The 15,190-nt window shown below is 34.9% G+C and overlaps 1 protein-coding gene and 1 pseudogene across 5 annotated transcripts in view; one reads left to right on the top strand and one right to left on the bottom strand.

Annotated features, from left to right (window-relative positions):
• Pfkfb1 (6-phosphofructo-2-kinase/fructose-2,6-biphosphatase 1) overlaps window positions 1–15,190 on the top strand; it is a 78,504-nt gene that overhangs the window by 20,012 nt on the left and 43,302 nt on the right. The gene's annotated exons all lie outside the window — the stretch shown is intronic.
• Window positions 9,227–10,878, bottom strand: LOC101701521 (uncharacterized; annotated as a pseudogene).

Below are 15,190 nucleotides of genomic sequence, written 5' to 3'. Positions count from 1 at the left end.
GCTGGAGATTTTTATCATTAATGGATATTGAATTTTGTAAGTGCTTCTTCTATACAAATTGATGAAATTTTTCTTTAGTTTGTAAGTATAATGGATAACATCGATAGATTTTTTTCAATGTTGATCTAGCCTTGTATATGAAAACTAAGTAATTACATATAATTATTTTAAAGCAATGGCAGATTCTATTTGCTAATATTTTGTTGAGGATTTTTGCATCTAATTTATGAAAAATATTGGACTCTAGGGTTTTAGGATGTTTTTAAATTTTGTTTTTTTGGTACCGGAGATTGAACTCAGGTCCTTGAGCTTACAAGGCAGGCGGCAGAACCACTGAGCTAAATCCCTGGCCGTATAGGATTTTTTTTTTTTTTGGTACCTGGGATCAAACTCAGGACCTTGTGCTTGCGAGGCAGGCGCCGGTACCACTGAGCTAAATCCCCACCCCCCTGTAGGGTTTTAATACTCTTGATATCAAAGTAATTCTAACTTCATAATATGAGTTGGGAATGTTTCTTCCTCTTAAAGAGATTATGCAAAATTTATAATTCTTTTTAAAAATGCAGTAGACTTCTCAGATGAATACATCTAGATTTGGAGATTTATCTTACTGGATATTTTATTTTGAAATAAATTAATATTTATAGGACTATTCAGATTGTCTTTTTATCTTTGTTGAACTGTGAGATGTTTAGATTTTCATGGAATTGATCTATATATTCGATATAGTTAAATTTACAAGTGTAAAATTATGTGTTTAGGCATTTATCAATTTCTGCTATATTTTCCAATTTATAGGATTATAAGTTTTCAAATAGTTTCTTACAATCCTCTGAATTTTGGTGGTATCCATTGTGATTTCACTTTTTTCATTTCTAATTGCATTGATATCAATATTTCCTTCTTTTGGTAGGTTTTCCTAAGGGTTTATCAATCTTGTTTATCCTTTCAAGGAACCACCTCTTGATTCATTGCTCTTTTCTGTTTTTTATTCTCAATTTCATTCATTTCTTCTCTGATAAATATATAATTTCTTTCCTTGTACAAGTTTTGGATTTGCATTGCTTTTGTTTTTTTAACACCTTGAGATGCATCATTAATTTGGCATCACTCTATTTTTCTAATATGGATATTCATAGCTTTGAACTTCTCTCTTAGAACTGTACTCATTGTGTTCCATAGGTTTTGGTATGTTGTGCTTTCTTTAACATTTGATTCTTTTATTTCTATTTAATTTATTCCTTGATTTCTTCTCCAAGCCATGGATTATTCAATAATGTATTTTTAATCTCCATGTATTTGCTGTGGTTTCTTTTGCTTTTGATTCCATTATGATCTAGTAGTATGCAGGACATTATTTCAGTTATTTTACATTTATTGAATCATACTTTATGGAGTAAGATATAATGTATTTTGGATAAAGTTCTGTGTGCTGTTGAGAAAAATGTATATTCTGTTGTTTGATGACATTCTCTGTAGATAACTATTTAGTCCACTTATTTGATGGTGTGTTTCACCTCTGCTATTTTGTTGTTGATATTTTTGTCTGGTTGGCCTATTTGTGAGAGTGGGATATTGAGAACCCTCACTATGATTGTATTGGTATTTATTTCGCCTTTATGTCCAGTAGCATTTGTTTTATGAAATTGGATGTGCCAACACTTCATGCATATTTATCTATAATTGTTATCTCTTATACAGCCCATTATAATTAAACCCTCTGATCTCCCTCAACCCCTGGAAACTACTGATCTGTTCTCTTTTCCTATCCTTTTGCCTTTTCTGGGATGTCATATAAATGAAATTATATATCAGCTTTTGGAACTGGCTTTATTCTCTTAGCATAACCCATTTAAAGTTATGTATAATACATATATATATATAGTGGTTACATGCATCAAAAATTGCTAAAGGATATTCTACTGTATAGTTGCAGCACAATTTGCTTATCCAGTTATCAATTAAAGGAGATTAAGTTACTTTCAAAGTTTCATGATTTTTAATATGACTCTATAAATGTTCTTATACACATTTTTGTGTAAAATTAATTTTTAAATTTACTTCTGTTATGGTTTGTATCTAAAGTGTACCCTAAAAGCCTCATGTGTTTGGAATGTAATTGGACCTTGGAAGCACTGTACTCATCGGTGGATTAGTACACTGATAAGTTCTGGTCATTGGGGGCAAGACCTAGACTCACTTCCCAAATCTCCCCTTCTCTCTCTGCTTTCTGAGTTCCATGAGTTGAGCACCTTTTCCTCTGCCATGTCACTCTGCTATTCTGTTTCTACCTTGGAGCCAGCATACAATGGATTGTAACTGTGAGCCACAATAAACCTCTTCTCCTTTAAATTGTGGGTATTGGGTATTGTGTCTTAGAGATAGGAAAGTGACTGAAAGTGACTTCATAAAAATTGAATTCTTATACTTAGTGAAAATGCACCATATGCCAAGTGTATGTTAAATTTTAAAAGTAAGTGCTAGACTGTTTTCTGTTTTCCAGTTCTTTCTCAAAGTGTATCTCATTGTACTTTTAAATTACATTTCCCTAATGATTGATGATCATGAGGATCTTTATTTTCTTTTTGAGATAGGGTCCACTCTGTAGTTCAGGCTGGCCTTGAACTCACTATGTATGATAGAGAAAATTTAAACTATAGGTTAGTTGTTAAGGTAGCTGAAGTAGAATAAGTAATCCGTTCCTTTAAGATTTACCTTTCCTATAACTGTTATTGTTTAAGGTGACGGCTAACTGAACCTTTGACCTGTAACCTAACTGTAGATAACATTTAACCCAGAGAAAAGCAAAGTAGAAATGTTTGGGTAGTTTACAATGTATGTGTTTTAGGCGCCATCTGTTTGTTATATGTCTGTGACTATAACAATTAACAGGAACTAGTTGTAAAAGAGAAACAGAAATTTTACTAAGACCACCAGAAATGAGGTAATGACTAAAAGAAGATATAAAAGGAAATGTTAAAGCAAAGGATGGTGTGGACATTGATCAGACGAGTTTCTGGTGGTCCCCCTTACTAGCGATTAAAGGCTTTGTTTTTTTTTTACCCAACTTCTGTGTCTCCGTACATTTCTTTCCACGATTCCAGAACATGTATAGATGACGAAGAAGTTTATAAAAGATACTCAAGCCTTACTTTCAATGCTGGAGTAATCTCAGCACTTGGAATGCTGAGGCAGAAGAACTGCCATGAGTTCAAAGCCAGCCTGGATTACATAGCGAGACCTTGGCTCAAAAACAATCAGAAGATTTTTACAATTTTTATAGTTCTACTTATCTTTTTTCCCTTTTGGATTGTATTTTTTATGATATAACTAAAAACACATCACCAAACCCAATATATGCATACTTTTCCCATATTCTCTTTTAGAATTTTTTTATTTTTTACACTTCATATTTAGGCCTATAATCTATTGTAAATTACATTTGGCATAAGGATCAAGATGTATGATGAGGTTCGTTTTTTAAATTTTATTTTTTTTACTAGTACATGTTGGCACTTCACACAGTTTACAACCATTTTGGGGAGTGGTTACATGTACATATTACAGGATTTTTTCTAATCTCCTTTCCTCCTCCCCCTGCCATCTTCTCCTCTAGTTTCCCAATCACCTTTTACATACTTGTTGATATTATTTGTCTTATCTCATGTTATGGCATATAATATTTACATGGATTGGAGTTATAGGATCTTGTACATGGCACATCTTTGTTCCTTTCATTTCTCTTTGCCATCCTCCTCATCCCTTGTCCTTGTTCCTTTGGACCACTTCCTTATTGGACAAGATCTATCCCCCTTTCCCTTTCTATCCATCGTTTGTCATTTTCTTTGTATTTTGTTTTACTCAAATGAGTGTTACTATGCGGCATTTAAGCTTGTGTGTCTGATTTATTTCACTCTGTTATATTTTTCCAGGTGCATACATTTTCCTACAAGTATCTCAAATGTGTCATTCTTTCTAGCGGAGTAATATTCCATTATATATAGATACCACATCTTGTTTATCCAATCATCTGTTGATAGGTATACAGGCTGCTTACAGGATATAGCTATTACAAATTGTGCTGCTGTAGAATGATGATTTAAGCTCTTTGGGGAAAATACATAGCAGAGGAATAGCTGGGTCATATGGAATTTCTAATTTTAATTCTTTGAGAAATCTCCATACTGATTTTCATAATGGTTGTACTAGTTTGCATTCCCACCAAAAATGCAGGAGAGTTCCTTTTTTACCATGGGTATATCTGCATTTGTTATTGTTTGATTTCCTAATGATTGTCATTCTTTCCAGAGTAAGACAGAATTTTCATGTTGTTTTAATTTGCAATTCTCTAAAGGCCAGAGATGTTGAACATTTTCTCATATATTTCTTGACCATTTGTATTTCTTCCTCTGTGAAGTATCTGTTCACTTCTCTTGCCTATTTCTTGACTGGGTCTTTAATTTTAGGTGGTTTAATATTTTTGAGTTCTTCATATATTCTTGATATTAGTCTTCTGTTTGAAGACTAGCTAGCAAAATTTTTTTTCCCATTCTGTGGGTTTTCTCTGCACTCTTCTAATTGATTCTTTTGCTTTACAAAACTTTTTAGTCTGATATAAACCCATTTGTGGATTCTTGCTGCTATTTATTGTGCAATTGAAGTTATATTTAGAAAATCCTTTCCTACATATGTCTTCAAATGTTTTACCTATTTTATCTTCCAGAAGGTTTAATGTTTTTGTTTTACTGTTTAGATCTCTGATCCATTTTTATTTTAATTTAGTATATGGCAAGAGATAAAGGTCCAGGTTCATTCTTCTACAAACAGATAAACCGGTTTTCTCAACACCACTTGTTGAATAGACTCTCTTTCCTCCAACATATGCTTTTGGACCCTTTGTCAAAGATCAAATATTTGAATATGTCTGGGGAGGTTTCTGTATCCTCTATTCTGTTCTATTGATCCATCGTCCAATACCATGACTTTTTTTTATCACTATTGCTTTGAATTATAGCTTGAAGTCAGGTAATGGCTATGCCACCTGCTTTGCAGTTATTGCCCAAAATTATTATTTTTTAAACTGTAACCTTTGGACTTTAATTCTTTTTTTTTTTTTTGGTACCAAGGATCGAACTCGGGACCTTGTGCTTGCATGGCAGGCGCTGGAACCCTGGAACCACTGAGCTAAATCCCCACCCCTCCCAAAATTACTTTTGCTGTTTGGGGGTCTCTTCTGGTTCCATATAAATTTTAGGACTGTTTTCTCTAGATTTGTAAAGTATGCATTTGGTGTTTTCATTGGGGCTGCATTGCATCTGTATAAAAGTTTTGGAAGTATGGCCATTTTGACAGCATTGGTTCTGCCTATCCATGAGCAAGGGACATCTTTCCATTTTCTAATATCCTCTTTAATCTCCTTCTTCAGAGTACTGTAGTTTTCTTTATAGATGCCTTTCACTTCCTTGGTTAGGTTAATTCCTAGATATTTCATTTTTCTTGAAGTGACAGTGAATGGTATTGTTTTCAGAATTTCTTTCTTATCCTATTCATTGTTGGTGCACAGCAATACTAATGATTTTTGCATGTTGATTTTATATCCTACTACTTTGCTAAAATTAGTTATTAATTCTATGAGTTTTCTTGGTGTCATTTTTTAGGTCTTCTATGTAGAGTATCATGTCATCTGCAAATAATAATAATTTGAGTTCTTTCTTTCCTGTATGTGTCCCTTTTATTTCTTTCTCTTGTCTAATAGCTTTTGCTAGTATTTCAAGTATTGTGTTGAATAGAAGAGGTGATAGTGGACATCCTTGTCTTGTTCCTGATTTTAAGGGGGATGCTTTTAGTTTTTCCTCATTTAGGATGATGTTGACTATTGGTTTGTCATTAATAGTCTTTATCATATTCAGGCATGGTCCTTCTGTGCCTATATTCTTCAGGATTTTTTTTATCATGAAGGGATGTTGAATTTTGTTGATAGCTTTTTTGTTGTATTGATATGACCATGTGGCTTTTAACCTTGCTCTTGTTTATACAATGTACTATATTTATAGACTTATGTATGTTGAACTATCCTTGCATCTCTGGGATGAAACCTACTTGATCATGATGTATGATCTTTTTTATAATGCACTGCATTCTATTTTCTAATATCTTGTTGAGGATTTTTGTATCTATCTTCATTAAACAGATTGGCCTACAGTTTTCTTTTATTTGGGTCTTTATCTGGTTTGGGTATCAAAATGATAATGTCTTCCATGAATAAGTTTGGGAGCACTCCATTCCTTTCAGTTGTTTTTTTTTGATGAGCTTGAGGAGTGTTGATGTTGTAACATCCTTAAAGGTTTTTTAGAATTCAGCCATGAATCCATCAGGTCCTAGGATTTGTTTTTTCAGTTGGTAGATTTTTTATTACTGAATCAATTTCATTTCTTATTATTGTGTTGTTAGGCATACTTATGCCTTATTTGGTTTGTTTTGATAGTTTGTATGCATCTAGGAATCTGTCCATTTCTTCAAAATTTGCTATGTTGGAATATAATTTTCAAAGTAGTTGCTATCTTCTGGATTTCCACAGTGTCTGTTGTGATTTCACCTTTGTCATTTGTAATTGGATTGATATGAGTCTTTTCTCTCTTTCTCTTGTTAAGTCTTGCTAAAGGCTTGTCTATTTTATTTATTCTTGTGAAGAACCAGCTCTTTGATTCAGTATTTTTAAAATAATTTTTGTCTCAATGTAATTGATTTCTGCTCTCATCTTTATAATTTCCCTCCTTAATTTCAGTTTGGGGCTGGTTTGTTGTTTCTCAAGTATCAGAAGATTTATCATAAGGTTATTTATATGGGCCTGCTCTATTTGATTGTGATGAATTTTCCTCTTAGAACTGCTTTCGTAGTGTCTCGGAAGTTTCATTGAGTTGTGCAATCATTGTCATGGACTTCCAAAAATTTTAAAATTTCTTCGATTTCTTCTATGACCCATTGGTTGTTTAGGAGTATGCTGTTAATTTTCCAGGAAGTTTTGCCTTTTCCAAAATTTCTTCTCTTGTTGATTTCTATCTTCATTGCACAGTGGTCTGATAGTATGCATGGAGTGATTTCAATTCTTTTATATTTATTTAAGCAGACTTTGTGGACTAGTATTGATCTGTTTTGGAAAAAGTACCACGTGCTGCTGAAAAGAATGTATATTCTATTGTATAGGGGTGAAATACTCTGTATATATCTATTAAATCCATATGTTTGAGGGTGTGATTCAGCTCTGAAATTTCTTTATTGGTTTTTTGTTTAGTTGATCTGTCTCTTTGTAAAAGTGGGGTGTTAAAATCTCCTACTATTATTGGGTTAATGTTTATTTGATCTTTTAATTTCAACAGTTTTTGTTTTATGAAGATAGGTGTATTTGGTGCGTATAAGTTTATCAGTGTTATCTCTTCTTGTATGATTGTTCCTTTAACTAGTATGTGGTGACCTTCTTTGTCTCTTTGAATCTGTTTTAACTTGAAGTTTACCATGTCTGATATTAGCATTGCTACTCCTGCTTGTTTTCGGCATCCTGGTGCATGGGATGTTGTTTTTCATCCTTTAATTTTTATTTTGAATATATTCTTGATTTAGATGAGTTTTTTAGTGTAACAGATGGTTGGATTCTGTTTTCTGATCCAGTCTTCCAGTCTGTGTCTTTGAATTGGAGAGTTGAGGCCATTAACATCGAGAGATATTACTGAGATATGTTGGTTATTTACTATCATTACTTTCTTTTTCTGTTGGTAAATCATTTGTTTGGCTTTTCTTGGTATTTTTGTTGTTATTTATCCATTGACTTTCTCTGTGTTTTTAGATTTGTCTAATCTGTTGTTTCTGTTGAGAATATTCTTGAGTATTTCCTCTAGAGCTGCTTTAGCACTCGTATATTTTCTGAGATGGTATTTTTCATGGTAATACCTTATTTCTCCATCTATTTTAAAGGATAGCTTTGCTGGGTAAGTTAATCTGTGTTGGAAGTTATTTGCTCTTAAGGCTTGAAATATTTCTCTCCAAGTTCTGGCTTTCAGGGTTTGTGCTGAGAAGTCTACTGTGATTCTAATTCGTTTTCCTTAATATGTGATTTTTTGTTTTTCTCTGGCTGTCTTTAACTTTTTTTGCTGAATATCTGCAATTTTAATGAGGATATGCCTTGGTGAACTTCTCCTTTTATCATAATTGTTTGGAGTTCTATAAATATCACTTACTTGTATTTTAAAACCTTTTCTTATATTTGGGAAGTTTTCTTCTTCCACAATTTCTGTATGTTGTTGAATTCGTTCATGCAGTCTCCTAGATTTTCTCTAACTCCTGTTAGCCTTAGATTGTTCTTGTCATCTAGTAGCTCCTGGATCGTCTTCTCCTGTTCTCTTTTTTTTTTTTTTTTTTTTTTTTGGCTCTTTTGAGCTCTTTTTTTTTAACTTAGGCAAATAAAAAGAAGAAATTTACTGGATCACAAAAATGAAAAAAGACCATTGAGACATTATGTATAGGTGAATCCAAATTAAACAATGTCATTAGATCCCTGTCATCTCCATTTTCCTCTGTTAGATTTCTTTTGAAAGGCTTTCTGCATTGGGTGGCACAAAACTACTGATAAGTTTTTAACCCCACAGACTCCTCAAAACTTTCAATTCCAAAATTTTTTAAAATCTTAGTTGACATAACAATAACCATAGGAGATCTATTGGTCCACATATGGCCATTTGGCAATCTGGGTTTTTTTTTCAGTCCTAGGGATTGAATCCAGGGCCTTCCTAGTGAGCTACATCTTCAGTCCCCTGTTTTTTGTTTGTTTGTTTGTTATTTTGAAATATGTTCTTGCTAAGTTGCAAGTTTCCCAGGCTGGGCTGAAACTTGTGATCCTCCTGCCTCAGCCTCCCAGAGTGCTGAGATTGTAGGCATCCACCCATAGTGCCTAGCTGCCAATCTTTTACTAACTAGTAGTTTGAGAGAAAATAATTGCTAGCTTGTGACTAATCCACTACTGGTTCAATTTCATCAGAATTATATGCATTGAGAGTGGTTAAGGTGATACAGAATAGATTAAAAAGTTACAGATGTCTATATTCAGGTCATTTCAAATAAGGGATGATCATGAACTGAAGGCTTTTCTAAATGTATTACATTCATAGAATTACTAACCAAACAGAATTCACTGATACTCAAAAGGACTGCATGGTGACTATTTTCTTTCTTATAATCAGAGGGTTTCTCTACTATGAATTCTCTGATGTTGTCTAAGGGCTGAGGGACAACTAAATTTATTCCCATACTCATTACATTTATAGGGTTTCTCTCCCACATGAATTCTCTGATGTAGCCTAAGGGACAAGATCTGATGGAAAGCTTTCCCACATTCATTACATTCATAAGGTTTCTCTCCTGTATGAATTCTCTGACGCTGGTTAAGGTATGAGCCACACCTGAAGGCCTTCCCACATTTATTACGTTCATAGGATTTCTCTCCTGCATGGCTTCTCTTATGGTGAATTAGAATTAAAGCATCACTCTAGGCTTTTCCACATTTACTGCATTCAAATGGTCTTTCTCCAGTATGAATTCTATGATGTCGATTAAGTTGTGAGTCAGTCCTAAAAAACTTCACACATTTCATGCATTCATAGGGCTTTTCTCCAGTATGTATTCGCTGATGTTGAGTAAGGTGTGAGCGATAGCCACAAGTCTTCCCACATTCATTACATTTTAAGGGTTTTTCTCCCGTGTGAGTTCTGTGATGAAGAGTAAGGGCTATTTGTCTGCTGAAGGCCTTTCCACACCTACTACATTCATAGGGTTTCTCTCCAGTGTGCATCCTCTGGTGTTGATTAAGGAGTGCGCTCTGTCTGAAGGCTTTGTTACATTCCTTACATTCATATGGTTTCTCTCCATTATGAGTTCTTTGATGCTCTCTGAGAAAGAAGTCATGGGTAAAGGCTTTTCCACAGTCATTGCATGCATATGGTTTTTCTCCTCTGTGAATTCTCTGAGGTTGAGTAAAGAATGAGTAACAGGTAAAGGCATCACCAATTTCATCGTAGTCATGGGGTAATTTTCCAAAATTACTGGTTGGATGTTGAGTAAGTAATGAGTGGAAACTCAAGAGATCTGAAAAATCAGTACTGTCATAAGGTATCTCACCAGAAGGAATTCTTGTATCTTTGCTAAAGTGTGTACTCTGACCGAGTTCTTCACATTCATTACCTATCAAAGCTTCCTTCTCAGCATGGAGTCTTTCATAGTCAATTACGACTGAATTTTGAGAGAAGATTTTATCATAAATATCAAATTTGTGAACTTGCTTTACTATGACACCTCTCTGTTGTGTTAAAAAGACTGACTCCAGGGGGACGCTTCTCCTAGAATTATATTCATTATGTCTTTTCCCAGTAGAGATGTCCTTAAGAGTTGTCACTTGCCTGAAATGTCTTTCCTGATTTCCCTGATGTCATGCAAATTCACCCTCATATTTCCAGGCTTCTCTGAAATTGGAGCACTGAAGGCCATGACTTTTGATCCTTTCCATTACCACACCCTGGGATATTTCTTCTTCATCAGTGAACCATTTTGAGGACAATTCCTTCATTTCACACCAAGATTCCCAGTCAAGCCATACCAAGTTCTTATAGTTCTCCAACATGATTTCTCTATATAAATCCTTCTGAGATGGATCAAGCCATTCTCACTCCTCTTGGGAAAAGTTTAGAGCCACATCTCTAAAAGTCACCAACCCATCTCAAAATACAGCTTAGGGTCCGGGGATTTAGCTCAGTGGAGCCGTGCCTGCCTCACAAGCACAAGGTCCTGGGACATAACTTTACAAAGTCCAACAGCCATTCCTCCTTCCTTCTTCAGTTTTTCTCTCAGGGCCCTCTTTTGAGCTCTTGATCATAATTCACTATTATGATCTCAATATCCGACACTCTGTCTTCACATTGGTCATTTCTGGAATGTATGAATTCTATACTTTTTTTAATTTCTGGTATTTCTGTTTGACATCTTTTTTGAGGATTCCATATTCTTTTGGTTCATTTCCTCTTTGAACTCATCTATTTTCTTCAACCCTTCTAAGAACTTTTCATAGATTTCTGCTATCTGGTATTTATTTTTTTCTCCCTTTGTAACCCCTTGTTCTGTCTTGGAAGAGTTTGGGAGGGTTAGAAGATCTAGTTCCTTGTTTCCCCATTCTCCTTATGGTATCTGTATTTATTTGTTTATATATTTATATATAAGTATATATATGTATATTTAAAAAATTGTATGTATCTCCCTCTTTTTTCTCCTCGCTTTTTTGGAGGGGAGGGTTATTGCACAGTTTGGAGGCAGGGTTACTCTAGGGACTTGAGCAGTGAGGAGTGTATGTGGTTATATGGAGCTTTTTAGTAGAATGTTGTCTCCTTGTGAATAATTTTCAGCTTTGTATGTTCAGTTCTAGTATTTACTCCTTCTGTTATTTACTTTAAGTGGTTTTGACTTTGTCCCTATGTTTTGCTGCAAAATTGCTTCTATTTATAACAGCATCTGCAGAAGCAATCTTATACCATTTATATATGATAGTCCTTGCAGTTACTCTTCCCCCCTCTGTCTATTCTCTAGATGAGGGAGAGAACCTAGACACCTATTAAATTAGAGCAAATAAAAACACAAATATAAGAGTAACTACCTAGCATACATATGAAACCATAAAAGAGCATAACCCTGCATTACTAAATAACTCAAGTGTACAAAAACTTAAACCAATAAGATGTCTAATGGGAATACAGGTTAGATATTCCAATGAGCCATTGCATATGTGATTCCCAAGTATCTTCTTTGGCAATACTCTGGGTGTTCACATCCTAATTACTCCTATCATCCCCCCACTGCAAAACTGGAGTTAATTCAGAGTCAGGACCTCTTTCTACCAGGTTGTAGGCATTTTTGCAGAGTTTGATCCGAGTTTGTGGGTTAGGAACTCTTAATGTCCCTCTTTTGGCAGACAAGTTCACTTTCATTAAATTGTCCACTGAGTCAGGATTATTCCTATGCAATCAATTCAAATTACAGCAGTAATAAGCTAATCCATTTCAGTGGTATCTATCAGGGCTAGCTGAGAAATAACATACCATAAGCCCGTGTTTTGGGTCTCCCTTTAGCAGTGAGAACATGGCACCAATGTGAACCTCCAATCCTGGATAGCTCAGGCTGAATCTGTTGCCTGATCACAGGTCCTGGGTCTGTGATCACCATCCCTGCCTTTCGACGGGACTCACCCTTATCTGCTCTCCAACTGCCAATAGCCTCCAGTGACTATCTTTCCCTCATCAACTCTGGGACCTAGGCAGTGTGAAGCCACCAGGGGGCTGCTCTGGGGTTGAAGTTCAGACTCTCAGCCCTTTCCCACAATGTCTTCCTGGCTGGACTGCACTGTGCAGTTTATGCTCTGGGGCACTTGTAATGTAGAGACTCACCACCTGTTACCAATAGAAGGTCTCTCAGGAATCAGAGACTAAGTCCTCTTCCTGCTGCCTCCAACTCCACACTTCAGACACCTTGTCCTGGAGAAGCCAAAATGTTGGAGCTCACTGCTCCATCTTGTCCTCTCTCCTTTGTGTTTCTTGTTGATGTTCTCTGAGTCTCTCTGATGTGACACTTCCTCTACTCAGCCATGTTGGATCTTCCAGCTCATTCCTTTTCAGTAGATCTTTCCTGAGCTTCTACGATGTGACTCTTCCTCTAGTCAGCCATGTTGACTTTTGTCTTGTTCAAGAGCAGGTGGGTTGTTTAGCTGGCACTTCTGCTGTCTCATGCAGACAGAGAACAATGCAAAGCCAGCTCCAAGTTGGCAGTGGCTGAGCAAGGTTCATTTTTTGCACATGGACTTCCTATTGTTCTAGCATGATTTGTAAAAAGACAATTTTTTTCATTGAATTGCCTTTGTACCTTTGTTTAAAATCAGTTGACTATATATGAATGTTTCTATTTCTGAGATATTTACTCTATTCCATTGATCTATATGGCTATTCTTTTGCCAATACCAAATACAGAGTATTATAGCTCTATGGTAAGTCTTTCAATATTGATTTTATTTTGCAAATTATTTTAGCGATTCTAGTCCCTTTTCCCTATCATGTGCATTTTAGAATCACTTTGTCTATAGAAAAATCCTAGTGGAAATATTCATTGGTATTGTGACAAAGCTATAGGTTACTTTGGAGAGAATGTCCATCTTTACTGTTTTGAGTCTTCCTATCCATTTCCTATCCAGAATCTATCTATTTATTTAGTTATTTGATTTCTTTCAACAGCATATTGTAGTTTTCATAAAACAGATTGTATATATTTTGTTAGCATTATATCTATTTTTACCTTACTAGAGCTATTATAAAAATGACCTTTTACTTTTAGTTTTTAGTTTTTCATTGATTACATATAGGAATATGGCTGATGTGTGTATTAACATTGTATCCTACAAACTTGATAAATTCATCTGTTCTAGGAAGAAATTTTATAAATTTCCTGTGATTTTCTACATAGACAATCAGGTTGACTGTGTACCAAAACAGATTTGTTTCTTCCTTTCCAATCTATATGCCTTTTATTTCCTTTTTTGACTTATTGTATTCACTAGGAGTTCTAGTACTATGTTGAATGGAATAGCGAGAATGGACATCCTTGCCTTGTTTCTGATATTAGGAAGAAAGCATTTAGTCTGTCAACATGAAATATGATGTTACCTGTAGAATTTTTTGTAGATATCTTTTATCTGATTGAGAACACTCTCTTCTATTCATAGCTTACTGAAAGCATCCATCATGAATGGATGTTGTGTTTTGCCAAAAGGATTTTTATCATGTGTTGATATAGTGTGGAATTTTACTTCTTTAGGATGAATTACTTTGATTTTTATATATTGAATCAATCTTATGTTACTGGGATAAACCATACTTGGTTGTGTTATGTTACCTATTTTGTATATGATCAGATTTGATTGGTCATTTTTTAAAGAATTTGCTTGCTGTATCATGAAGCATAAAGTTTAATTTGCATATTCTTTTTGTATATGTGCTGCCAAAGTGAGCACTGAATTTTCTTTCTAAATTTTGATACCACTATAATTCTGGGCTAATGGAATATGTTGTTAAGTGTTTTCTTGTCTTCTGTTTTCCTGAAACGATTATATAGAATTGATATTATTTCTTCCTTAAATGTGTAATAAAATTTGTCCATGAAACTATCTTGGCATGAGGAATTTTGGAAAGATATTAAATTATAGATTCAATTTTGGTGACTAATTCAGAGTATCTGTTTTATTTTTATCTTCTGATCAAGGCTTCATTCACACTGGACCTTGAGGGGAGAAGAAGCACTGGCTTATTTTAGTTTGTATCCTTTAAGATTCTGAATCTTGGGGCCGGGATTTAGCTCAGTGGTTCTGCTGCCTGCCTCGCAAATGCAAGGTCCTGAGTTCGATCTCTGGTACCAAAAAAAAAAAAAGATTCTGAATCTTGGGCAGGGGATTTAGCTCAGTGGTTCTGCCGCAAGGTCCTGAGTTCAATCCCCGGCACACACACACAAATCCTGAATCTTGTTTATGATAAGGTTGACATTTTTGTTTTAGCTTTTTATGTATTGTGGTTCCAACATCAGTACAATTTCCAAAGCTTTTGCCTTAGTACTACAGTGTATTTATGTCAGTCCTGTGTGTGCATCATCTAGTGGTCAGTTTAGGACTTGAGATGAAGGTCTTCTTGCTAGATGAGTTTCCAAATGGAAATCAGTATGGAGATACCTCAAAAAACTAGGACTAGAGGTCCCATTTGACCCAGCTATTCCCCTCCTGGGTATCTTCCCCAAAGAATTCATACCACAGCAATATATGTGCACCCATGTTCATAGCAACACAGTTTGTAATAGCTAAAACTTGGAAACAGCCCAAATGCCCATCAACTGGAGACTGGATCAAGAAAATGTGGTTTTTTTTATAAAATGGAATACTACTCAGCCATCAAACATGAGAAATTAGAGACATTTATTGCTAAATGGATGCGCATTGAGGCGATACTCTTAAGTGAAATAAATAGGACACACATGTGTAAATACCGAATAGTTTCTCTAGTGTGAGAAACTGAAAGTGTAAATAAGGACTAAAAGGTATAATAGAAAATGTGAAATAGAAAGAAAAGGG

The sequence above is a fragment of the Heterocephalus glaber genome, unplaced genomic scaffold (assembly GCF_053883595.1).
Source record: "Heterocephalus glaber isolate CG9 unplaced genomic scaffold, H.glaber_assembly_v1.0 deba00000936, whole genome shotgun sequence".
NCBI classification, from domain to species: domain Eukaryota; kingdom Metazoa; phylum Chordata; class Mammalia; order Rodentia; family Bathyergidae; genus Heterocephalus; species Heterocephalus glaber.
The sequence above is the reverse complement of the archived record's forward strand: the minus strand, read 5'-3'. Positions and strand labels throughout refer to the sequence as shown.